Source organism: Falco punctatus (assembly GCF_963210335.1).
Source record: "Falco punctatus genome assembly, chromosome: 5".
Classification (NCBI taxonomy): domain Eukaryota; kingdom Metazoa; phylum Chordata; class Aves; order Falconiformes; family Falconidae; genus Falco; species Falco punctatus.
The window spans coordinates 72,920,530-72,946,904 of record NC_137584.1 but is presented as its reverse complement, the minus strand read 5'-3'; the positions used below and the strand labels follow the sequence as shown (position 1 = coordinate 72,946,904).

The 26,375-nt window shown below is 44.3% G+C and overlaps 1 protein-coding gene across 9 annotated transcripts in view; it reads right to left on the bottom strand.

The window, feature by feature from the left end:
• NCOA1 (nuclear receptor coactivator 1) overlaps positions 1-23,066 on the bottom strand; it is a 180,593-nt gene extending 157,527 nt beyond the window's left edge. For 8 of the 9 annotated variants that reach the window (XM_080388393.1, XM_080388396.1, XM_080388391.1 and 5 more), the window contains exon 1: positions 22,777-23,066. The gene's annotated coding sequence lies outside the window, so the exon portion shown is untranslated. The other variant, XM_080388395.1, reaches the window with a different exon arrangement.
• Positions 23,067-26,375: the final 3,309 nt, after the last annotated feature.

The following is a 26,375-nucleotide window of genomic DNA, read 5'->3' as shown; positions in this document are numbered from 1 at the left end:
TTACGTTGGCTCTTACAGATCTGACAATTATGAAATACCTTATGCTGAAAAAAATACTCCTGGCTATAACACCTTGTTAACTAAATCCAAAAAAGATGCCATCGATAGTGAGGGCATGTTCTGGGCTCTGAGCTGTTCTCAGATGCAGCATAGCTCCCTCTGTATAAATCAAACATTTGTTTTGCAGTGTCTTTACACTTTTTTACACCAATTAAAAATAAATAAATCAAAGTAAATCCCATTCGCTGCTGGCATCACATCTGCTTCGCCTTTTTGTGATCTCCCTTCTAGAGCTTTTTCTAAATAGTTTTATGGCTTTATTATAGTTACAATGGTCAAAATCATCTTATTATGCAACCTGTTGAGACAACATTTTGAAAGCATGACAACTGGAAGCGCTGATGATGAATTAATTATTACAGTGTGAATAAGTAGTTTCATCCTTCTGATGTCCAAGGACGGGACTTTACATAACTTTTAAAGGAGACAGGAAAATTTTCATCCTTAGATTGCTCTTCAAGAGGCTTCTCCTGAAGTTCTCAAGTCTTGGCTCCTACTCTGCAGAATTCCACCAACAACTTACTACAATCTCCCAGGCAATTTATGATTCTGGCAAGACTCAGTGCAATCTATCACTCGGGTGACAGACAGAACATAAACTGTATCCTGGCTGACATCACTGCTGTAGTCTCTAGTGAAGTCAGAAGAAACTATTACAAAATGAAAAACAATGCTGTCAGAATTGCATTCTTTCTACCACTCCTCAAGTTCCATATTTCTTCCTCAACACAGGTTATTTTGCTTAAAACAGATGCGCTTTATCCAAGAGGACTTTTACCACCACTATTAACTGAAACACTCAAATAAAAGATTACATAAAATAGTACAAAACAAGCCTGAAAGCAGGAAAAGGAAGGTTGTCAGAATTCTCAAAGCAGTTGCTGTGCTGCAACTATATTAAAGTATATTTTCAAACACTAGTAAGGCCTTAAAAAAATCAAGTATATGAACAAGGGTTGAAACTACTAGAAAATGAGCAAATGATTTGACGCTACCAAGAACAAGACAAACTGGAGAGGTCTACAATTTGCTAAAGGCAGCATAGAATATACTCTGATCCTCCTAGAATGAAGTAAGGCTTTTACTTGGATCTAATTCACTGTAACTTACTACACAACTACTTAGTCTTGTTACATAGTCCTAACAAAACCTCGCAGAAAGGCAGAAAGGTAATTAAAGCAGGTGGACTTCTCACATTCCCTAATTCTATAAGCAAGGCTACAGCAGGCTGCAGAAAAAACATACACAACCTCCAGGGGAAACATGCTTGCTAAAATATTCAAAAAATGGAGAAGGCCTTGGGTAAATGCCATTCCTACATCAACATCAGAGATAGGTCATCAGAGATTCCAGCCTTTGAGGATAATGCCTCCTACCCAAGAAGAAGTCTGAATGAGGCTTGTCATTAACTACAGACACATCCAAACTATCACACAAGCAAGAAGATTCTTCCCACCCAGACACCAACGAGGATGACTGGCTTATCAGGTGAATCGTCAAGGTCACCGACATCCTCCCATGTTCTCATTCCTCAAACAAATCAAAATGGAAGATAAATATTTGCATAGAGCTGCTAAATCCAAAGACTCAATGTCCATTATTAAACACGAGTAGACAGTAGCTCACTACCACTGGCAAGAATCACCATTTTCCAATAAACCGGTGGTTTACTCAGGGATTAAAATTTTTAGAGGCAAAAATGTGCAAAGTTATCGCCTGCTACAGCACATTGTGTCAGTCCCTTCTCCCATTTCCAGAGCTGGAGAAGACTTGCATGACAGCAGACTACATGAAGATTGACACTTTTACCTCCCACCTGCATGGGACTCCAGCAGCCTAGAAACTTTCCCCAAGTACCCTGGTATTCTGACAGACATTTGTATTATTACCATATTCTTTCTAAACTGAGCAATTAATGCAACGCTGACTTAGCAACACAATCAAACACAAAAGAAACCTGTCCTATTTAGCTGCCTAACGCATCCAAGCATGGGCAAAATTTGCACCGTTCTACCAAAGCCTCCCTTCTCACCTGAAAAGGAACAGCAAGAGATTCTTCTAGAAGAATTAAATAACTTAATTAGCATTAGCATGCGTAAGTACTTACATCTATGTTTTAACCTTCTGCCTTCCATTCCAGCCTGTCCTCATCTTCCTCTTCTCTAATATCTTTATCCAGTTTTCCTCCTCCCTCTTTTTTCTTTTCACTGTCCCTCACTTCCCCTCCACAGAAAGAAAGGTTTGAAATACCAAAGCAGCATCCTCCCCTCCACAGACACTGCTCCTTCTATTCCTCTAATGGATTTTATCGTTTTTCTTCTTGCTCACTCACTGTTTCTACAACCAGGATGGCGAGGTGCTCCCTTCAGCAGGGGCTTTTAAAGGCGAGAGGCTTTGTTGAAACATTGCCTGCCCAGGGGCACGTCAAAGGAACTCTGAGTGCCCACCACACACACACACACACACTCGAGAAGGTTTATAATTTTTTTTTACATTATTAATACCAAAAGAATGCAGCCAAATCACAGAACAAATGAGGACAGACGTTAAAATATTTGTGTACTTGTTTACTTCTCTTGCTAATGGTCCTAATTACAGAGGCCACTGTGGTCTACTAATTTACCTCTCAGGGCACAAAAATGATTTCTAAAAATTCAGTAATGCCTATGAAACTTTATTTAGAAAAAGAACAGGCTCAGATCAAAAGAAATGTACCCAACCTGCACCCATGCCCAGGAAAGTAGACCGCAGCAAAGGCAGCCCATGAGGACACGTGGAATTTCTTCACCGTGACACTACACGTTGAAAAGTTGGAAGAGCAAAGATCCTCGAAGAGCATTTCAAACCAGAGAGAATATACTGCAAATAGTATTAGCCACCGAGACTATTAATTTAACAGGTTTCTGCTGCAGCTGAGGTGCGCCAAGAAGCTTAGCAAAGCATTCAAAGGCCTGCTGGATCACATTACAGACAGCACTTTCATACTTATGTGCAATAAAGATTGAGTTTAACCTAAATATACATCCACTTAAAGCGACAGCTATCCTTTTCAAAGTAAAAATACTTCTGAACTTTTCTAAAAGTTTTTCTTAAATGGTTTAACCTTGCTTGCAAAAGTTTCCGAGCAGTCCGGTATCAGTACATTGTGCTCCTGCGCTGAAGATTATGTTCAAGACCAAATCTAGATACAAGTCTACGGGAAACTGGAACACCAAGCCTGCAGATGTACTGCAATGGTCTTTTTATCTAAATCAGTTTAAATAAATAGAATTTGCATCTGGCTGGAGACAGGGTATAGATAACAAGCATTCCTGACACACCAGTTGCAAAATCTGCATGCTGTGGTTTCAGACTTGTACATTTCTATAGTCCAAGGCGCCTGAATTCTGGTCTCCTCTACAGCCACAAAATCACCTAACATCTCCTGTTACGATTTTCTGCAGCAAGGTGGTCTATGGCAAGGGCAACAGCCTTTGCTGGCATGGCTACCCAGTATATTCCTGTTGGACGTACTGGTTTTCAGCCAACATTTTAACAAACCTAAACTTCCAAAGTAGCTTAAATTAAGACAAGACCTCTCAAGCTGTGATGAAGGTACAGAAGAAAAGCAGTGGCAGGAAAAGAACCTCAATCAGTTTCAGTTGTAATTTACCCCCAAAAATCCACTCAGATGATCCTTTGATACGACGTTTCATTCTAACCCCATAATATATCTAGCATGTGCAAAAATACAGTGCCAGGAGCACCCTCTGCTCTTGCTACAGCAGAGCAACCAAAAGCATCATGGATTCAGAACCTCCCGCAGAAAATTCTTAGACTGAAAAACATTAATAATCTTATGAGCAAAGAAAGTCAAAAGCAAAACAAAAATCAAGAGAAAACAGGGAAATTAAGAAAGCAAGCTAAGACTTAGGATACTTGAATGCCCACGTCAGCCTGCAGTCACGCAGGACAGCTCTCGCAGGGATGAGCACCACTAACTGCCCAGACCTGCCCAGCAGCCACCAAGGTGTAAAGCAGGTTTCCACGACCAGCACAGCAGCTCTGCTTACAGCTATAACCCTTTTAGCCCAACATCCAGAATCCACAGGCTGCCAAGTGGACGCTGCCACTGAAGATTACCATGGCTTTTCCCCGGGATGAAGTGAAGAGGGTCATCACAGAGGGAACAGCCATCACTTTCTTGCACAAAAGTACTTCCCACTCGCTTTTTCCTCACTAGCACAAGCCAAAGCCTTCTCCTGATGAGGGCTTCTCTCCAACGATGCATACAGCACTTGTCCTTAAAGCAATTACACAGGCTATGAGCTATTCACCATGTCAACAACAATTTCTCTACTACGGACTGAAACAGCTTAGGAAAAGACACCGCTGAGGTCTGCCTTCCCTGCTGGAGGGCGTCTCTTCACCTGAGCCCACGAGGACAGGTACAAAGAACGGCTCCTCTCCAGAGGCAGGCGATGGATGGAGAAGGTGAAGCTGCTCTGCCCAACTCCAGCTAGTAAACACGACACAACTGGCATCATTGGAGAAGAAGGATACTAAACACTTTATAAATATCATTAATTTTTCCAAAGGTAGTGGAAGGCGACTACAGCAAGCTTCTCAAAATTATGTTTTACTGGTTTCTGGAAATAACTGGTTAAGCTACCGAGGCTCTGACAGCCCCCAGCTCCTCACAAATTCATGTTATGAGCTGTGGTTTCCTGTTTGTTATGTTTTCCAGTATACTTAAGACACTGCCTTGAAATAAGTTACTTTACCCCTGCCCCCCCCCCCAGCCCCGTCCAAGGCTGACATTAAACCATGTAAACATCTGTTTGAGGTAACAAGTTTGTCTTACTTTCAGAAGAGGGAAATTGCCTAAATTTAGGGTCTTTATCGCATCCCTTTGTAAATATATACCTCCTATATGTTTTTGTTTAATAAACTACTCATCAATTAACATTTAAGTGTTCAAAAATAAGCAGAGAGAAAGCTTGAAACTCATTTTAATTACGCTTTGATAAAAGAGTCAACCCATTTCTTCATGCACTGAAAAGCAGTCATTTAGACTGTCATCTTAGCGAGTGAATTAATTTTCTTAAAAGCAAGGGAGAAAATGAGAACGATTTAGGTTAACGCTGAGCACCTAGTAAATGTTTGCAGCGTTTACCCAGGTTATGCATTATACCACCCTTCCTTTAGGGAAAAAGGTCAATCGCGTAGTAAAAGCAAAATACTGTTGAGTCAGGCCACCTGCAATCCAGCCCCGGTTCTGAAATCAGGCAGCTGCAAGTCCTTGGCCGTGCTGCTGAAAGCTTGTGACTCCATTTAGTCATCTGCAAAATGAAATGTTCGGTGACACCACGCGAGCACGTCTGCGCACGCGTGCAAACCGCGATCTTTGGAACAAAGAGGCTGTACGGATACCGTGGTTCAGCCTGGGGCCTTTGACAACGTCGCGCCAGGTAGCGTACGTGGCTCACCGCAGCGAAGAGGCTGGTCCTGCGAGCAGGGCTTGCTTTACTCAGGGTGAAGGATGTGTCGGTGTAAACCGTATCAACATGCAGCACACTTCACGGATAGATAGAGCCCCAGCAGCAAAGGTATACACATGGCCTTCAAATGAACGACTTTTTCTTTTTTTCCTTTTGGACAGATTACCGAAGAAAACAAAACCTGGCACAGGCAAATGCTCTCTGCTGAGCTGCTCTTTATTGGATGGTGATGTTCTGCTGCACTACAACACACATTTGGATCTAATTACCCTATTAAGAGTCACAGAAGGGATGCGCTAACTATATTGTCTCCAGTAGGTCACCAGCAGGAGCCCTCTCTCCCTCTGCCACACCAAACCCCGAAGCCGCAGAGCAGCACGCTCCACCTGGCTGCCCAAGGAGCCTCCCAAGCAAGCCAGAGGAAGAAGCCACTATCGGTCAAAGTAGGGTATTAACAAGGAAAACAGCGTTTCAGCCTAGCAGGCAGGGAGTCACTTGCTGCGTGCTGCTGGGCTCGGCTGAGATGTCAGCTGTGACCCTCAGATGCTAAGCTAGCTGACATAAAATGGAAGCAACAGAGCTGGAAGGTACCTCTTCCTGGTGTTGCAAACCCCATAGCATGATCCCCTTTCCTCTGACAAAGTCAGTGTGCGAGGCGCTTTTATTCTCCTGGGATCGCACATGCACTTGGCAGACTGAGAAATCTGGTGTACTTTCATATAAGATCCCAGTGCACTAGTTATTATTTTTAAATTTATCTGCTTCTGAAGCTCCATTAATTTCACGAAACCTTTATGAAGAAAGGGTGTGAAGAGCTATTTTTGAGAAAATCTTCAGGGTTTTCCTCCCTTTTTTTTCTAGCAAGTCATCCTTTGCCTTCTCATTTTCTACTGAAGTCTGCAGAGTGTGGACATTAACAAACTGTAAGTAAAAAGGATGCTATGTAACTACACACAAAATTTTATCCTTCCAGATGATGTTGCTAACTAAAGCTCTAAAAGCTTTTAAAAATATCTCTAAAAGCTACACATCAGCCACCCCAACCTCCCATTGACAGATGAGGCATATTAGAAGTCTGCCTTCTAATAAGCTATTGCAGAGGCACAAGTCTGGCAGGCTGATACATGTGATGCCTTTTAGAAACCCCAGGTGTAAAACACACCGATTTCATGGAGCATGCCACAGGGCGTTACGGCTCAGCCCCACCACTTGAGTTTCCAGTTGTGAAAGTGGATTGTATCCATAATCCTGCCTAATGCACATTTTGGCTTCAGCAGCTCTCACCAATAAGGTTTTTTTCTGTGGATAAGGCTATCGCAGCCATTGGTTTTTGTCTTTGAAATGTCCTTGAAAGACAATGAGTCAGAACAAAATCAGTAAAAGATATTATCCTGGAAATTCATAAACTGGGTCACGGGGAAATAGACAGAAACTATTGCCATCTGAAAACACAATCTATAGTACAAAGGTATAACAAAATGGTTCTAGGCTTCCCAAGAAATACAGTTCCATTCATTCTCTGGGATTTTGCTACTCCAATTTTTAAAGTAGATTCCTCATCATTTCACAAGGAAGTTGAGAGCAGTAGTGTTGCCAGGTTGTGCCAAAGAAAGGCATCCCAAGGGACTTTCTCCCAAACACCAAGTTAAATGAGAAAAAGAAGCCTCATTTCTTACAGAAACCTGTACGTCAGACAAAACAGCTGCAATTTTTATTGCAGAAACCCCTACAAATTCAAGTTATGGTTTCAGCATCAAAAGGGGGGAACTACATAGGAGCCAGCAACGACATCTTTTTTTTTAATTCCACTAGGAAGCTTTTCTATTACTCTGTGCTTTCAGCTGCGTGCAATTCACCATTTTGCTTGAAGCAAACGGGCAGTGTGAGGCAAGGCATGAAACGCTCAAGAGCTCCGTGCCAGAAACGACCAGCTCGGCTCACCAGCATGACTCATCAGCCGGCAGCACAACCGAGCTCTCCCCAGCCTGTGCTGGGAGTTCAAAGCAACTCTTCCCCCCACTCAAAACATCAGGGTCATGTTCTCAGCAGAATATCAAATACAAGAAAATCAATTATTTACGTCATTCTTTTAGTTGCAATTTGCAAAAAAAATAAATATTCGCTGGTTTTACACAGCACATTGATAGCCACTACACTTGGAGCAGAAACGTCATTTAAACCATTCCAAGCAGAAATTACAGTCAATTCCAGAGATCCTGATAGGGTATAATACCCTAAACAAATATTGCCAAAACATAAGAAAACAGATGGATACCACGTGCATCTGTTGGAAGCAAATACAACCTTGCCCAGGATAAAAATCTTCATAAACAATAAAGCAAAGCCCTACATATTTTTTGCTTGACTAAGAGGATTACACAAGGGGTTTATGAAGACATTTACACCAGTATTAACAAACTATACAGTAGCAATATACCCACTCGTGTAACTGCAATACGTGTAACAGCCATTCCTTCGGGAATTGCTTTCAAATACCAAGAGAGAAACGATGCTTCGCTCATGACACGGGACTTGCCTGGCAGGAGGGAAAAGGTGCCGTAGCAGCGTTACAACAGCGCTATCACATCCAGCAAAGCTCATTTCCTCAATGCCACAGTCCCATGGACAGTGCTTGGAGTAAGTCCCAAAGATAAGGGGACTATTAAGGTCTAGTGCCACAACTATTGTACTATAAAGCCTTGCAGTGAGACTTCACTTACAGACTCCCACATTAAGATGCAGTTATTCTATTAAAGAAAGAAAAAAAAAGAAAAAGAAAAGAAAACAAACCAACAAGCCCATGCTACCAATCTTGACGCTTAGGTCTCACTGTACCCTAGCACCAGCATCATCACCGTCAGTGAATTTACGTTGAAATGCAGTTGCAAGCTACATGAGGAGACTGGTTATACAGCCTAATTGGAAAGAATATTTCACAAATGTCGCAGATTTAAAAACAAGTCTGCAGTCTGAAACAAGACAGAGCAATAGAACACCGTCTTGTTCCCTGGTACAGTTAGATCACCCATAACTAATATTTCTAAGTCATAAAGTGTCTGCCACGAGCAAGGTGGAACCATTAACGACTACTTCACGTGCCCTACCACCAGTGAGCCCGTCAGTCCACCCTCCTTGAAGAATTGCTCAGCTGACCAACTTTACTCAAGCTGCACTTCAGGAAAACTCCTTCCTCTCCACCCCAGTCGTCAAAGCACACCCAGCAGCCTCCTCTCTCAGTACACCTGTTGATAAAGCGATATTCAAATGCAAAACCAGATTTTTAAAAGATGCTAATTACCGACAGCATCTTAATGGTTTCATTAGAAACTAGAGCTCTCCATCAATGCCAGAGATCATGCCAGTACGTCAAGGAAAATAAACATTGGGGGCTTATATTAGAAAAGGTGTTTCTTCTTTAGGTACTGCCACAATAAAAGCAGAGAGGACAACTCAAGAATTACAACGTTGCATTTTTCATAGTATCATTATGAAATATACACACCTCAATAAGCAGCAGAGATTTTTCAATATATAAGTATCCATTTTCTGGGGGGAAGTATTACAAAAAAAAGTAAGGACATTTTGCTACTCTGTGACGACTTGCTGCACAGGTTTAATTTTAGATTAAAAGGTCCAGTATCTGTGCTGACTAGAAAGGATCCTTTTGAGGTTAAAACACAGGGTTACACATCAGAAAAATCTTGGATCTGTTTTCAGCTCTGCCAAAAACATCCACTAAGACCCTGAGCGAGTCCAGTTAAGCCAAATCAGAAAAAAAACCCCACTCTTCCCTAAGAATCTGAGGGTAATTCTGTGGTAAGAGTGAACTGTGCTACTTACACCATGGAAATACATGATAATTACTCCCAAATAATGTATGAAATGGTTAATTCCTAGTCTTCGCCTGCATAGACAACCTGACTTTTCTCAATTTTTAGGCAACACTCCTATTTACATGGGTGAAGCATTTCCATTCTAACACCACCTCATCACTCTTCCATAATTCAGCTTTTTCAGAAAAATATTCTCAGATTTGATGGCTGAAACTTCTGCCTCTGCAGTTGACTTGGATTTTTCTTCCTTTCTGGTTGAAGGAGTGTTCTTAGAGGGGGGAAACCCCCACACCAAATACCTAACAGCCCTGGAGAGCCTGTCAAGCTAACAACCAAAAAAGCATCTACAGCTCAATTTCTGGAGCTGCTCTTGAACTCCTGGAGCCTTTAATCTATTGAACAGCAACAGTAGTACTCTCATATCTCATGAGAAGTACTAAAGATAAATTCAAATTAATTTAGCGATGGTGAAGCCCAACTACCCTAGCTGCAAGGACTACAGAAAAAACAATGGAGCGATTCATAGAATTTCATATTCAGAGCAACAACTCGAGGGTCAGACCACACAACGAATGATGAGGGTTGGAAAAAAACATTGAGCCACTGACCAATTTTGCTCAAGCAAAATCCATCCTTTGCTCCAGGATAAGCGCCCTGATGCAACAAAAACAATATAGAGTTGCGCAACAGTATCTACAGGCACCAAAGCAGTGCCAGAGTGGAGCCAAAAATTCCAGCTTTTCTGCACTGAAAAGGTAGTAACACTATTTAGGCAACAGCTTTTATGTACATTCTTAAATATTTAGACCTCTATGCCAAGAACATAAATTACTCATCTGGGACAGGCTGCAAGTGAATGTTGTTTAACAGATATCACCAGCTTCAATAAATTAGGCTTACACAAAAAATAGTTAATAATGCTCCAGTTGGCTATTAAATACTTCCCACTACTTATGCAGCACATATTAAAGAACCAGCTAGTAGCAACTGAACAAATTCCCATTAAAACACAAATACAAATGCTGTATTTTACAATTATGTGGATACAGTGACGGCTATATTTGCCCAGCTCATGGTTGACTTCACTAAGGGTCTGTTGTGGAACACAGACAGCTCACCCAAAGTGATTTTCATAACAAAAGTCTAAATATTTTAGTATTATTCCCTAAAAATTTCTGGTACTGTTGTAGCTGTGTAAGATCCGTAGTCCAACAAAGTAAAGTGCAGCTAGAACTGAAAAAGAGAGGGTAAAAAAATACTACAGTTGAGAAATAAGGAGGGGGTTTAGCTATCTTTTCTGATTTTTTTTTTTACCATAAAGATACACTAAATCGTTACCCAAATATTTATCTCAACATTTCATGGCTATGAAAACTGCTGATAAACTTTTAGTCTGAAAATCCTTAATCACAAGCATGCCAGCAATAAAGAGGCTACAGTCCATGTAAGTTCTTACGTGACATCTTGTAAGTACGCAACTACTTTCAACGAGGATTATTTGAATTTAAAGGCAGTCGAATAGAGAACTTGAACACAGCTTGGGTGTATCAACCCCACAGGAATCAAGGTAAGCAAAATGCCGACCACATATATTATTAAATATTATGCTTACATGACTAAAAGAAGGGAACTAAATACCACGTTACAAGACATTTCAGAGGTAGGGCAAGAAATGACAAATATACTTGAATCATGGCAGTCCCTCCCTAAGTAGCTTATTTGTTTGTTTAGTTTCAGGCACAATGGGAGCTTGGGCTAATTCAAGTTGCCTGTTACTACCTCATTATAAATACTAATTACTGCTATTACTTACTAAACATTTATTTGGGTGAACCTATAATGCAAGCCAAGATGCCTTTTCAAGTCTATCTCAGAAGCCCAGCGGGAGCAGTTGTGATTCCAAAGCGAGTGCGAAGACAGTATTTTATATAGACTCCCTTCTCCTCTCTTAACAAGCACTAGATTTTTAGGGAAATTGTTATTTGGCACACCAAAAAACCTTCAGAAGGATGCAGTCTTCCTAAGAAGTAATTCATCCCAGTCTTCACCCACAGCAGGATGAGGATAACTCTCGGGAAGCACAGGTAGGACAAAACCTCTTAAGCAGGGGAGAAGGGGGAGCCAAGTTCAGTTCTTCTTCCTTTAAGAAGTGAGGACTTTGGTTTAAATACATTAGTAATGTTTTGCAGTTACGTTCAAAGTGCTCTGCAGTCAGCTAATTAATCCTTGATACAGGGAAGTGACATAGTGGTTAATTTTTGATCAGTAAAATCAAGAAGGACGACAAGCAAATTACTTAAGCCAAAAAAATCAGGTTTCAGGCCATCTCAAACCAATGAAACATAAAACGGTCTTCAGCACACAGCAGCACATCCTCAGTCTAAAAGCAAGCAATCACCAGTTCTTTCAGACCCCTCCATACTGACTTAACAGATAGCGTTTTGATAATTCTTTTACCATTTCACAGCATAAATGGCTGAAATAGGTACTAAAACTGAGGCCCAAGAGCCCTACCCACCAGTGAGCAAAAAAAATAAAACCACCAAAAATCTGACGAAACCCACATAAATTATTCTATAGACGGCAATATCGAGCGATTTCAATCCAACTAGCTTCTGTGTTTCCAGGTTCTGTGCTTCTTTAGCAAATCTGTGCCTGTGCATCAGCCAGCTATGTCTCTGAGTACACGCATACTGATTTTCTCCCACATGAGAACTCTCATAGGTCACTTCAGAGAAAAAAAGATAAGGGCTTTTATTTCTTTTTCTTTTTTGATGAAGATGAGGTTCAAAATGGCCAGGTACAGGTACACAAACCCTGTGATGTGTTCAAAGAGCTTGCTGAAATAAAACTGTTCTTAACATCTTCACGGTCCTTGAACCAACTATGTGGTATCCCTATACAGCAAAGTAGGAGATGAACCTGGAATAAACAAAGCTTGATTTTGATACTCAAGGAAAGGAGAAAAAAAAAAACGGCAACCAAACCCACACATTTCTGGAAACACAATCAACTGCGAAAGAGGAGAAAGACCATCTCCAATTTTGACAATCTGCTGTGAAAAGGGGGATGGAAAGAGCTCAAGGCTCAGACTTGACAACATAAATTTCCAGCCACTGATGCTTGACCTTTCTACACAAGCGATCTAATCCCCTTGCAAAGCATCACACTGTCTTCCCACTGGTGCAATACTGTTTTACTCCATCTCTACCACACATTGCTTTCAAGATCACATTTTAAGAATTTCAAGGACCAGCTGAATGCAGCTGCTGGATTAGGAGAGGAACCTCTGCCACCACCTGAAGCAAAATTCAATTTTTGAGTCAAAATGATCCTATACTTCCGCTCCACCCCACCAGTGAATGACCATCCTGCCATGGGCGGATCTATCTACAAGGACCCTATTAGCATTTTTGCAAAGACCACCTCCTTTTCACTGCTTAACAGAAAATTCTGCTCTCCACCTTCGTACTCTCTACCATGACCCATCCACGCTTGTACTCTTTCATCATCTTCTATTGATGGAGAAACAGAACAGCCTTTTAGAAATTTCCAGCACTTGGAAGACATAACTTCCACTCATCATAACAGAGGACACTTAATCTTACAGCCTGTTCACGTGTTTGAAGTTCCAGATAGCCTTTTTTCACTGCTAGGAACACAAGCACTATCCTCCGTTTGCAGAAACCTTTGTGGTCATTCAGAAATGCCTTATACCTACTTAAGTCATCTTCTGAAGGTGGAAACTACTTGCTGATTAAATCCAGTTTGTGGCATATCAGTTTCCTAAATTATTTTACCAGCAAGGGCTAATGTGAACAATAGCTCTGCACTGAGCCACATGCATCATTCTGTGGGTTAGGACAGAACTCACTTAGTGCTTTAAATCTTACTACAACTTGCTGATCGGGATGTAAAAGATGCACTTATCTCTGAACTGAAGGCTTTTAAACAGCTTGAAACAAACTCAGCTCTTCTGTCTTCAAGTAGCAGTTGTTTCTTATTCCTCGCACTTCAGGAGGCCTATCTGAAGAACTCTCTTAGTAAACAAATAAAAATTATATTGCTATATTGGATTTAGACAATTTAAACCAAAATCTAAACACTGTAGACCAACTGTTCCAAGAGTAAATGCAGATACAAGAGTCAAATACTGGATCTCCAAATTTCCCCACAGCAAGCTGGACAAGCCTGTGCCCATCCATGAAACGGGAATACTTTCCTAGACCCCAGAGATGGTGCTTACACTTATAAAAAGTCCCCAGCAGTCTCTGGACAGTGAGGGGCTTTGTTTCAACAAGCAGGAGCTCTCAAAGGTGCATAAATTTGCAGCGAGACATGACTCCGGGGTAGATGGAGTGGTACAATAGCCCTGACAGCATTACTCTGCCAAACATCCAACTGCAGCAACCTCTGGTAGGTTTAGTATCAAACTTTCCCCCATCAGCAAACTAATGGGCAGCACAGAGGGAGGAAAACATTTCCAGGCTGGTATTCTTTGGGGGTTTTGTTGCTTTTTTTAAATTGTTAATAGCTGTTCTGTGAGTTTTCTCCTTGCACATTAAACCTCTGCAATGAAACCTAAATCTTGTTTAACTAGATTTGTCTAAACTGTTTTTACAAACCCCAAAGAGTTTATTGCCAGCTTGCCAGTTGCACATGAAATGTATGAATTACCAAATGTAGGTATTTTCCAGAATCCAGGAGGAAATCTGAGAGTAAAAGCGTGCTTCTTGTTTTTAAAATACCTCCTTAAAAAGCCTTCAGAAGTTATTTAATACTGTTTTCAAGAAGTCCGCGGTATCTCTGTAATCATACATTCTGTGGCAAGAGCAGGAATTCAGGAATCCAGCTCTCCTTGCACGTAGCACCACGCACGCACACCTATAAGCAAGTCAACAACCACAGTGACAAGCAGGGCTGTTCTAAGTTTGGGAACGAAGGCTACAGTTCTGTCAGAGGCCATCAGCAGCGGCATGCTCCTGCTTTTTTAGTGGTGTACGCACACGCTCAACCTCCCAAACCCAGACTGTCCCTCCCTGCCCTTCTACTGGATGACATTTCTCCCCAGCAGGACTGGGTCACCAACCTTTCTGCACCCTGAAATGAAAACCTTGGTGCTGTCCCCACCCCACCTAAAAAGCACACTGCATTCTCCACAAACCAGGACACAGAAATGATGCTTATTCTCTTCCTACACACCCCAGCCCCGCTGACCTGGCTCGAGCAACCTATGTCACTGCACCACCTCCCTAATGCTGCATGGCAAAACCTTCACCCCCCAGCTTCCGCGCTCACCCTAGCTTCCCAAAGCGGGACTCGCCGCCTGTCCTCATCCACCATCTCCATCCTCGTTTCTCCACAACCTCAATCAGAAGCGCAAGCACACCTGCAAACCCCAATTTTACGGCTCTTTGCAGGTGCTGACAGCTCCCGAGTGCCACCACAGGGACCCACCTACACCAAGGGTCCCACAATAACTTATTCATGTTCAGCACCAGGAGTTTAATTGCCTTCCCATCACAAAATACCTCATTTTGAAGTGGTCTGCATACCACAGGGGGTGTATGCATGCCACAGTTTGGGAACCTCTGCTCTAAGGAACAAAAGCCATCAGATGCCTGTCATCAGAGCTACTTGTCAATGACGCAGAGACTGCTGGAGCCAAGCCTCTTGAGGTTTGCTGGCAAATTCAAGGAAAGTTGCACCCAATTTAATAAATCCACATATACAACCAGAGCAGTCGAGTGCACTAGGTACTTGAGAATAACCTGACAAGTACCTTTTACCTTTCACTAACACCCTGTTACTCGGGCAAATTATCCAATTGCTGTGATTCAGTTTTATTCACCTGAAAAAATGAGCGCAAAAATCGGAATAATATTTCTTTGTCTCGCAGGAGCATTACAAAAAGTAGCCAATACGTGTGCGATGCTCCATTCATATCAAAAACGAATTTCAGAAAGCAGCTTATCATCTAAAAACATTAGAAGAAAATTAGGTTGCAAAAATCAAGCACTAAAAATTATGAGTAACAGATTTATGATCATCTGTGCAACCTTAATCCGTTCCACTTTGTTAGTCCAACCCATACAATGAATAAGTCAGAGAATCTATGGAAAAATATCATCCGGCTACAAAATTATAATTACAGTTGCATCTGTTTTTCCTAACTTTTGAATGTTCAGCTTTACAAATTAAATAGCTTTTAGATTTAATGGAACTTCCCAGGTTTTGGTTCTAATTGGCAATATCAAATTGTACTTTTTTTGATATGCTGTACTGAAATATATTTCATCCACCACAGTATCAGAAAACTATATTAAATGATCACATTATGTCACATGGAAACAGACTTAATTCATAGAATTTAGGTACTTTATTTTTCCATTTTCACTGCACTTGAAAAATAGATTAAGTGTATTTACCAGATAGATATTTTCCATACAGCAAGCTTTGTATATACAATATTGATTCCATTTCCAACAACAAAAGCGTAAAATCAGGCTAAATGCTATTTTCAATGGCATTTTTGAATTCATTAAAGCTTTTTTTTTTTCATTTATTTTGAACCTTCAAAGGGATTATCACTATTGCATCTTCAACAACACAGAACTTCATGCCAACTCTGTCAAGAGTGAGTAAACTGTTTTAAAGGTTAAGGACATAACTATTAATCTAGCTGTCAGAGGTGCTGGGATCCCACAACTTCCACTGTGCCATCAGTGGCTACTCCACACTGAAGACAATCTGATTACACTAAAATATGCATCTGGGAATGCAATTTCAGACATCGAGGGAAAATTCACATCAAAGTTTTTTCACAAAGAGCACTTAAAAACAAACTCTAGAGAAAAATATTTGCTTGGACAATAGGATACAGTTGAAAGAGTACCAAGAAAGCTTGCAAACAGTAGAAATACAACGCATATTCTAAACCACTGGATTTTCATCACCTTAATTTAAAAGAAAGCATAGAGCTACATGCTGCCAAAAGCAGAGCTGATTTCAGTCCTTATTCCTAGCCTGTGAGTCAGAGGCCCGCATAATGTGGTGTTTTACCTGATCCTTCACCAGCAGCTCTCACTTATTCCATAAACCAACATTCTTAAAATGACATTTGGAGACACGAACGGAGGTATTTTACACATCAGTTCCATTCCAAGAAATTCTAACTATTCATACAATAGCAAATTAGGCTTCACACTAATTACATTTCAATACACATAGGGACGTTGTGCTCAACTTTACAGTAAGTTGAGATATAAGCACATTGTAAACACTGAAGTTTCATATCCTTAACGATACTGTGCATGCAATATTTTGTTATTAAATTTGAACTTACAAGTTATATAAGAACACAGCATAATCTGTTGGGTTCTGCTATAAATGTTTCCACTACTAATGTTTCCAGAAGGGCCAGTTACCATTCCTTCAATCCTAACGCAGCATCTCCTATCATTAAAAAATACTCATCAGGAATTCACCTTTCAGCTGAGCACCATTTGCAACTGGAGCATGGAAGAAAGTCTGGTGAACTCATCCTGCCAAGCTTCCCTGCTAAAACTCTGCTTGGAAATCTGTGCTCAGGAAAAAAAAGAAAATGGGTAGCACAAATGCCAGCTGTTTACAGAACTAGCGGGAAGACCCAGAACTCATCTAGTGTAAAACTGTCTACAACAGGTTTAAGTCTAGCTAACTGTTTATTTTTGTGCACAGATTTTCCAGTATGATTTAAAATAACTGGTCACAAGCAAGTACCAAAATCCTTTTCAGGTTAGCCAAACTTCTGTAAAAAACAAACAAACAAAAAGACCCCAAACAAAAACTTCAAAGACAGAGGCTAACTAGCACTTCCACTAAATAGTTCATCTCCCATAAAAAGTTCATCTCCCAACTTACTCCAGATCCCTGAAGTATGTTGGTGAAACTGGGTAGAAAGCCTCAGATAAAGAGCAAAATACAGGCTCTGGGGGAGAGGAGAAGAGAGGGAGGATAGGTAGCAAGCACCCTATTCACAAGACCTAAGAAGAAATAGAAGTTAAGCAGTGTAAGCTGCAAGATTTCTTGTACAATTTACATATGAATATGATTTAATGGTCTGAGAAGTTCAGAGCTTTTCTTTCCTATTTCTTCAATCCGGGAATTATACAACGTTAACAGAAAAGGAAAAATAAAAAAGAAAAAGATTTCGTTTTCATTGTTAAACTCTCAGTGCAGTTTTACTGAATGATTAGAATATCTCCTTTTATTATTATTTTTTTCTTTTAATTATTGAAACAGCAAATACTAATCTGAAACCTTCTGGACAGGGGATCACCATGCCTGTGGTTGGAGTCTCTCTCCCCCCCCGAGGCCATTCTTTCCAAAGACAGTATATGCTGCATACAAGAGAAAACACTAACATTAGGTGTATAACTTTATCAACACCTAACCATTCCGATATGTGTGATATCATTTAACATCATTTGATCCCACAGTAGTGTTATGATCTAAACTTATCCCCCCATTCACAATCAGGATCTGAATTCCACATATGTGGGAAAGCTACTGATTTGTTTGGGTTTTAAACAGTTCCTCATTCATAATTTCAGCATATGAATACAAGAAACAAGCCTACTTCTTGCCTTGCCTGGCATATTGCCTTATTTTTGAAGTCTTCACACTCTGAAAATCCAGAAAAATGAGACCCTTGAGATTTCAGATGTCACGTTAAAAAAAGGGGGGGGAGGGGGGGAAATTAAGCCAAAGAAATACTGTTTTGATCTTGTTTCATAGCATATTCCATGGTAGATAATTAAAAATAAACACAAAATAAACATAAATAGCTAAAAACAGAAATTGTGGGATCACCCTTGGCTGTTTAAAACAGGATCTAATGCTTAAGGATCCTTTCCCTCTGCAGAAAAATGCAAACACATCTAAGAGCTTTAAGAAGCTGACAATTTGTGGATCCTTAGTGCAAAATATGGCTACTGTAGAGTTCCCTAACCAAGGCAAGCCATCAAACTATTGACTTACATATTCACTGTGCTGTTTTCCTTTCCTTGATCACCTTCCTGTAACTCACCAACTTGCATCAACTTCACTAAATCAGGGCAAATCTCTGCACTGACATACACTGGTTTAAACACGACGGCCAGGATAGCTTGCCTCAGCTTACAGAACTTAATAAATCAGTAAGCAGGTTTAAACAGATTTCAGAATATCTATGTGCAGATTTACCTAAGTTGGTTAACAAATCTATGTAGTTTAGGCCACGCAACCCTCTCCCTCGCACCCGAGCACTCGGGTGAGGATTCTCACTGCAAGGTCTGCACACAAAACCCCATCCTCGCTTTTTCCCCACTCACCCAAGGACATCTAAGGGAAACGTCCTGCTGCTCCTCGTGCCAAGATTCGCAGAGTCGCTTCCCAGTCAACTGGGTCAACCACACAAGAACCTACCCATCTTTTCAGGGGAAACAGTAGGAACAGTATTGCAGGATTATCAGCGCAGAAGCTATTTAGCCTGCGTTTTCCCTGCGGAGTGTACTGGCACTAGCCCAAAGCCAAGCGAAGCCTAGTTTCTAACCTACATTGCCAGACAGGTAAATTAGTTCGGGCTTAAAGAACCTCCAAACAAGTTCAGCGGTTTCTTCCTTCCTAAGTGACAGGAGCCCAGGTAAAGAGCATGGTGCCGATACCTCCCTTACACCTAGACCAGACCTCCAAGTGCTTTAAAATCTGTCCCACAGCAAAGCCACAACATTTCAACTGGTCAACTTTACATGGAGATGCTGCCGTAGTGGTAAAAACCTGTTCTGCATTGCCTCGACTCACATGTGCCGGGCTAGGTATGCAAAGTGTTGAAGCTGTTTACAAGCAAGCCATAATTTTCAATATTGCAGCTACAGGCAAACATCCTATTCCAGATCCTGCTGCACCAGGTCAAGAGGGTGAAGCTCCTGGCTGTTCTCAGACCAATCAGCAGTGCTACTCCTGCGAATCCTCCCTCGCCCACCATGGCTCCAATGGGCTGGATCAGCCCTGACAGCAGGGAGGCAGGCGGAGGGCTCAGCCCAGCATCAGCAGCATGACAGCAGGCAGTTACCTCCCAAAAGACTATAAAGCACTGGCTCGCTGTAACGGTATTAAAAACCAACCAACCAAACAAAAAATCTCCATATTTAGGCTGCTAATATGCTGTAACTATCAACTCTCCTGCTGCCCACCACCATCCAGCCGCTACCCCATCACAACTCCGCTTCTCTACCTCTTTAGGTTTATGCTGGAAGTTTTTGGAAGCAGAGTCCACTTTTGCTTCATTTTCGCATCACTCCTACCCCACTGCAAAGCCGGTCTATGCCTGGGGTTCCTGGATGCTGCAATAATACAAATAACATAGAACCGCCAATAAAAAGTGCTTCTTTCTATCTGCCAGCAATTAAAGCTCCTATGTAGGGGCGGTGGCCACATGCTGCAGGGTATTACACACCGTGTTGGCCTTTCAGGAATACCTGGTTAAAATATTTACCTGTTTGACCAAGCCCTTCCTGCTTAAAACTCTGTCTTTAAAGGCAGAATCTAACTTTAAGAACTTTTTTTTTTATTCCTCTTCTTTGATCAGGGAGATAAGAACCACGCTTCAAAGAAACACAGTCAACCAAGCAAAACAAGAATAACTCGTCATATAAATAGTTTCCTTATACAAAATACACTGTTTTTCAACTGGCAAACTATTTATGCAGGAGACGTGATATTTTTAGTAGTAGCACACACACCTTCATTTCTGACAACTCCTGCAAAGTCTCATGCAAATTACCCCCCTCAGATTAGCAGGCAACAAGGTGCTGATCTCCAGCAGCTCTGTTCCTTGAAAATACGCTTATATAATTAAGCCTAATAATCCTGAAGGCTTCAAATATTTGTAACTGCCCCCCCAACAACCATGCCAAGAGACCCAAGTCAACAGAGGGCACATGTTCCCCAACGCAGACTTTTACGTGAGGATGACAGTGATACTGCTCCAATAAACCTACAGTGGAAGTGTATGACTAATTGTATGAATTAGTCATGCAGTTGTGAGCATGTGTCGTAGCATTATCAGAGGGCAAGGCTCCGGGAAAACATGCACGCTAAAAATCAAAGTCAGCCCGCAGTGAATAAGAAGGCAAGGCCTGCCTTCTGAAGAGCCAAACCCCCCGCTCTCCTCTCAGGAAACCTATTTGTTTTGGAAGCAAGGATTTGCGCTGCCATATTGTTTGGCAACATGTTTCAAACAACAGATACCCATCTTGAGCAAATAAGTTGAGATTTAACATTTCATCATGCCCATCTGCTTTGAGCCAGGTGCAGTATTGCCAAAGTTACTACTGTTTATTATCTACCATCAAGAGCTGTTTGTCCCCTTAAGTGGCAACTTGAACTTTAATCATTTTCACAAAACAGCTCTGCAAAGCTGCGGATACTACACCGCTTCCCAAGCCTCTCTGCAAATCTGTGGCTTTGCATCCATCTTCTCCCGGTTTCTCTCCCTGCTGCTCTGCCAGAGGCCTAGGTATACAGCTACAGATGCACACATATCACGTGAATTTCCATGTTTGAGGTGCATTTTTTACTTTCTCTTGTATTAGAAAGCTGATGGACACAGCATAAAGAGTTCAGAACCCACACATCTTTGCTGAAAGATTCTGCAGGCAGAAGATCGCAACCTCTAAACTGCAGCGGGACAGCACATTTCAAGAAAAGTAAACGAAGCATCTTTTTTGTTCATATAGATTTACCATCTCTTGCTACTTGAACTCACCAGGAATATTATTCCTTATATATATATTTTCATATATATATCTATATACACACACATGCAAATTTTATGCACACACACATATATATGTATATCCTGCCAGCCGACATAAACCCGGTCTTTTTCTTTTTTTCCCCTCAGTCTAAACCTGCAACACGAAGACTACAAGCCACGAGACAGGGTGAAGAACACACAAGCACCACCCACACGAGTCCAAATTTCCAGTTTTAATATACTTTGCTGTGTCACTCTTTTTTTTTTTTTTTTTTTTGCTATGCCATACTGGGGTAGTAAAATTGATAGCTACCGTACGCTGATCGAGCTTCCAGTGGAAGCCGGCAGCAGCCCCAGACGGCGCTCCACACCTTTTCACCTTTGCAAACAGAGTCTTTTGGGTGCAAAAAATAATAATAATAATAATCAGGAGATCATCACCCAACGCGCGACCCAGTTCTCAGCCACCGAAAGGTCAAAATGCACCTAGGAAACTGGAGGGCTTGAGCGTGTCTAGCGTCTAGCAACCCACATCGGAAGGAAACAGCCTTTTTGCAAGAGATTTTTCTCCCAGGAAATGTCATGTTCCAGCGGCGGGAGCCCCCCCCCCCCAGCTGCACAAACCAGGGCTACCGCTCGCATCGGCACCAGGTACTCGGGATCACTGGCAGCCTGCTGCTGCTCCATGTCTCCCAGAGAGAAACAAGCAAATTCAGGACAAGCCCGCGGCTAGGAGCGGCCAGCCTGGACACCAGCCCCCCGCAGAGCCCGCACCCCACCCCCAGCCTGAAAGCCCAGGCACCCCCGGGGGGCCCGCTGCCCCCGCAGCCCCCCAGCCCCGGTACCTCACGGCGGCCACCGGCTCCCGCCGTTGCCTCGGCGCTGAACTTCACCGCCTGCGCTGACAGCCGGGACCGCCCCGCCGGCCTTGGGGGGGCTGCTTCGGGGGGCACACCGGCGCCCACGGCGGGGCGGGGGACACACGCACACACAGGCGCGATGCCACCGGCAGACAAAGAGCTGTCACCTAAAACGCCACCGAACGAAGCGTCCTCCCGGCCCGGGGGGTGCGCGGGCCCCCGCAGGCCCGGCCGCGGCGCCGCTGCCTCCCCTCAGCCATCTTCCAGCCGGGAAGGGGCTGGGGCGGGGGGCGAGGAGGGAAACTGCTCTCTCACTTTTTTAATCAACTTTAGGTTAATAAGAAGAAGGGGTGGGGGGTACCGAGGGGGGGCGGGCTGGGATTCAGCCGCCCCGAGGCGGGAGGGGCTCCGCCGCGCAGGGTCTCCCGGGGCGGCCCTCCTCAGCCCCCCGTGAGGGAAGGAGGGCGGGCGAGGGGCGAGGGGGAGGCCGCGGCGCCCCTCCGCGCTCCGCCCGCCGCCATGGCAGCCCGGGGCGGGGGGCCGGCCCGGCCCCCGTCCCCCTCCGCCCCCGCCGTGACAGCTGCGCCTCCCCGCAGGCCGGGGGGCTGCGGCGGGCGGCGGGGGCCGGGGGCGGCGTGCCGGCGCCGCCAGACACACCCCCGCCCTGCGCGGCGGGGAGCGGGGCGCCCCCGGCCGGCCTCCCCCCCGCGCCCGCTCGCCCGCCCGCCCCGCCGCCAGCTGCGGCGCGGCCGGGCGCCACTCACCTGCCGCCGCTGCCTGGGTGACAGCCGCCTCCCCCCGCCGGGGCTGAGGCCGCGCAGCTCAACGGGCAACGCGACAGCGACTCCCCCGGCCAGGCGGCGGGGGCGGCCCCGGGGGGGCTGCCGGCTCGCAGCAGCCCCCGCCGCGATCCTGGTGACCGGAGCGGTGGCGGCGGCGGGCGCTGCTGGGGGCCCCGGTTCCCGCTGCGCGGCTCCCGGGCACCCGGGGCCCCTTGCCTGGGCGGCGCGGCGCGGCTGCGGGGCTCCGGCTCGCTCGCCGCTCTCCCTCCCGGCGGGACGGGGCGGAGCTGGGCACGGAGGACGAGGGGGGCGGTGTCGGAGGAGGCCGCCGCGGCCCGGCCCGGGTCCCTCCTCCTCCCTCAGCCGCCGCCGGCCGCCATCTTCCCTCCCCCACCCCCCCCCCACCGGCGGCCTCTCGCCGCGGCCCGGCCCGAGCGGCGGCAGCGCGGGGCAGAGGCGCAGGGGAGGCCGTGGTCCCTCCGCCGCCGGCCCGCGGGCAGGGGCCGGCGGGCGCCATCTTGGAGGCAGAAGGGGCGGCCGGGGCCTGCCCGCCGCGGCCTGGGGGGCTGGGACAGCGCCGTACCCCGGCGGGGAGCCCCGGGGGGGCCCCGGCGCCATCACCCCGGCCTCACGGCGGCCTCGGGCCTGCCCTCCCCACGCCTCGCACCTCCCCGGGCACCCCGCGGGCCAGGCGAGCCTGTCGGGACAGGCCCCGGCAACCAGTGCCCCGGGGTGAAGAGGCCGCGGCAGGGCTCCCGGAGCCCCCAGGAGCTGCTGCCCTGGGGGGGGGAGGCCGCCTGCGTTCGAGGTACCTGTCAGGTTTTGTTTCCCACTCGCCTTCCCTGGCGAGGCTTTAAAGACGACTTAGAGGCCTTCATCTTGCGGGAGCGTTGTTCTCCGTCTGGGCATCAAAAGGGCAGCCATGTGCTTTGGGAACAGCTGGGAAGACCAAAACGAAGTTCAGTAAGCAGGATGGGGTGAGAGACGATCCCATGCAGATCTCGACCCGCCGTGCGGTCTCCTCGCTGTCATTTTTTGGCTATTTCCACGCAAAGCTGCCGTGCGTGGAACTGTCATAATTGCTCCGTTAACTATTTTATCACATTCAGGTTGTATCTCGTTACAATATTCGTCCTCTCTGTGGAACTGTGAAATCCCCAAACACCTCATGTGTCATGAGGCAAAACAGCTCAATGGGTTGAACAGTTAAAATAAACCAGAGCTTCAGGTGGCTTGTTTTCCTCCACGGGGGCTCTTTATTCCTCAGGGCCTTGAGAATGCCTGTGCTACAACAAAACAAGTTGGCCTTAAAAGGCCCAGTCAAACACACAAAAAATGGCAAAACCATCCAGTGTGGTCACCCATGCTGTCATCCAATCTGGATTTTTGTCCTCCTCGGAAGCCTACACCTTGCTTAGGGGTCCATGGTTACCCTCTGAGGTCCTCTGCTTCCCAGAAAAAGCCTGTGCAAGCTGCATTTCATAACTGCCTCCTTATCTCTGGAGCACCTGTGGAGGGAATGGGTAGGATAAGCCAGAGTTAACCCTTTGGCAGGTAAAGAACCAGGGAATTGCGATTGCAGGCTTATTAGTTGTTTTCTGTCATTTTGGGAATCAGTAATACTCATCCCAACCTGGCTAACTGTAGGTGCGTTTGTATAGAAAATGCTGCATGTCTTGCCTATCTTGAACTAGACAAATAGTTAGTAAACTGTTTTTTAGGAGAATTTCAGGCCTGTGCGTGTGAACAAAAGCATCCAAACAAGCCAGGAAGCGGTGGAGAAACAAGACGGTGGACAGCAGCAACCTGAGATCATGTACCCGCAACAAATCCTCTGCTGCAAAACTCACGCTGTCCACAAGGTAACGAAGGAATGCTTCTGATTCTCCTTTAATTGCATTCTTGGTAGGGTCTGAGGCAACATTAACAGCCACTGCATGCTGCTGCATGACCCTTCGTTGCAACACATCTAGGTGGAAGTGCTAATAGATACCTTCTGGTCCTGTTCCCTTCATGACAGCAGCTAGGGAAGGAAGCTGTGTAAAAGTCCCTGAGTCTTCCTGAGCTGCCAGCTCTCCACTGCCTCTGCAGGCTATGCCCACTTTGCTTTCATTCAGGCAGAAAATGCTCAGCCTTCGCGACTAGTACCGAGCTTGATGTTAGAATATTTCCCCTCTGTGAATTCCTCATGAGAAAGTAATATATGAGCTAATCTCAGGCAGTAGGGACATTGTAAGTTTTCAGTGATATTAGCACTGAGAAGCATAAACCATTTTTATTAGTTTAGTCTGCAAGTTCACGTCTAAATGGAATGCAGAGATAAACAATGCCAGTTTTAAGTACATTACAGAGCTGTCAAGATTTGACAGTTTAAATGAATTAGACTTCAAAACATATTATGAACAAGATTAAATGTCTTATTGAAATACACAGGAAATAAAAAGGAAATCATCAGCAAAATTAAATTATTTCAAAACTTCCCAGAATTAAATCCAAAACAAAGGCCTCTCCCACCAGGTAAGTGATAACATGGTGGGTGAGACTTTATCTGGGGCAGCTCTATTTTCCAACGTACCTCACGGGACAGATAATTCACTGTTGTTAGATCTTTTTAGCCTGAGCACTTTGTAAAACAAGAGGATATGATTATCTTCATTTTATATATACAAAGAAGTGTTTAAAAGGTTTAAGTAGAGGTCAAGCAACAAACGAGCTATGGAATTGCCAACCAAAACAGCACTGAGGTATCATGGTTGTCCTGTTCCCTGCCATAAGCCCTCTGTTTGATGCTGTCACCTGTAGCCTATTTTTCCGTACAACTTACTTGGGCTAAAGGCCATTTTCAGGCTTTATTTCATTTTATGAAGCAGCCTATTTTAAGGGTTTCTTGCAAGCCACAAGTAGCCTCAGTACAGTTGTTAATCTAAGAAGGCAAAATTAACAGTATGGAGTTCTGTAAAGCTTCTTGGCCAAACTCAGTACTGTAAATAAGTAAGAAATAATTTCTTTGATTATAGTATTGCCTCCACTTAGTGTGAATTAAAGCTGAATACAGGCTTGACTGCTTCAGGCTGCGTTCCTCTGTTACTACCAACTTGTTTATCCTCTAAAAAAAGCAAGAGAAGTATTAAGATTGATCTAAATAGGGGATTGAATAGGAATGCCAGGTGTGGGAGCACTGGGAGGAGCAAATGGTAGAAGGGTACAAGAATGGCATTTGATGATGGCATCTGGACTAGCAGGTCGCTAGGATTGTGGCATGTGTCTGCCTGTACGGAGCCAGTCTATCTGTGAGCAGCCAGGGAACTGGAGAAAGAAGGTCCCTCCAGAGAGGGAAACAGCACTATCAGCTGCTACAACAGCTAAAAGCCAGCACCTGAAAGAATCAAGATCTGAGGATGAACATTGCTTGTCCTCCAGCTCATCTTGAGACAGAGCAATGGACACAAGCATTATGTCACCTGAAGGTACTACCTGGACACTATGTGGGGCTTCTGAGCACGAATGAAAATATGACTGAGATCAGCTTTAATTTTCTTCTGCCTCCTCAAGTCTCAGGCATGCTGTGCTGTTGCCAAGTT